Genomic DNA, 1,222 nt, shown 5'->3' on the forward strand with positions numbered 1-1,222 from the left:
CCCCGCAGCTTCTCCCCGTCGGAGCCCGCGGGCCGGGCGGGAGCCCCGGCGGGGCCCGCACGGGCGGAGCCGTGGAGAAAAACGCGGGCGGCTGCGGTGGGGAGGCCGTGCCCCGCTGCCCTGAGCCAGCCCGGCGGGGGCTGGGTGGTGTCTGCGGTGCTGTGTTCATCTGAACCTCTCTGTGAACGTGTTTAGGTGACTATCGGGGAAAGCAGCTTAAGTTTCTAGCACAAACTCACTGCTTTTAAATTAGAGGGACTCTTTATAAGGCAGTGTTGTGGTAGGAGGAGGGCTAGCGGTTTTAAACTGAAAGAGGGTAGATTTAGATTAGACATTAGGAAGAAATTCTTTACTGTGAGGGTGGTGAGACACTGGAACAGGTTGCCCAGGGAAGCTGTGGCTGCTCCATCCCTGGAAGTGTTCAAGGCCAGGCTGGATGGGGCTTTGAGCAACCTGGTCTGGTGGGAGGTGTCCCTGCCCAGGGCAGGGGGATGGAACTTAATGATTTTCAGGGTCCCTTCTGACCCAAACCATCCTATGAATGGGGACAGGATGGCAAAGGAAAGGCAGAATCAGCCTTAAGCCATATCCAGGATCCAGTTTCCCAGCACTGATTCGATGTACTGCCCTGAATTTCCAAGCCCATACAATGAAGTGCTGCAAGCTTAGTACATTTCGCTTGTTTTCGTTTGCCCTGGTATAGCACACAACACGCACACAAGATTGTTAATATTTAGACAGTAAAGCCAAAATATTTTTCTACTAACAAATTTTTTTCTTTCCTTTAGTGATAATTATTCCTGAGCTCCAGATTGAAAGAGATATGTCAGAATCACTCTCTACACATCATTTCTCAAGCATGTAGAATTGACATCTGATTTGAAGCAGCATCACTGAACAATAGTTTGCTCCCTTTTTCCACCAGCCTCTTGGAAAGGAAAAAAAAAAAAAGGTTTTACATGTTTTATCTCTTTATTAGCCGACTGTAGTGTACCCTTAGGCCAACATAGTGATTAGCATAAAGTCCTATATAGGTTTTTCCTGTATGGTAAAGGTGTACACTGCTTGGCTGAACTTAGTGGTTTTTATTTAAGTCAATTTACAGATGAGCTGCTCTGGATTCTCTGGCCTCTGGCTGGGTTCCCCAGATGCCTCAGTTATTCAGGTAATGTGTGATTTTTTTTTTTTTATTTTTTTTTTTAAAGCTCGTGGCTGTACTGTA

Source organism: Calidris pugnax, unplaced genomic scaffold (genome assembly GCF_001431845.1).
Source record: "Calidris pugnax isolate Ruff unplaced genomic scaffold, ASM143184v1 scaffold38, whole genome shotgun sequence".
NCBI classification, from domain to species: Eukaryota; Metazoa; Chordata; class Aves; order Charadriiformes; family Scolopacidae; genus Calidris; species Calidris pugnax.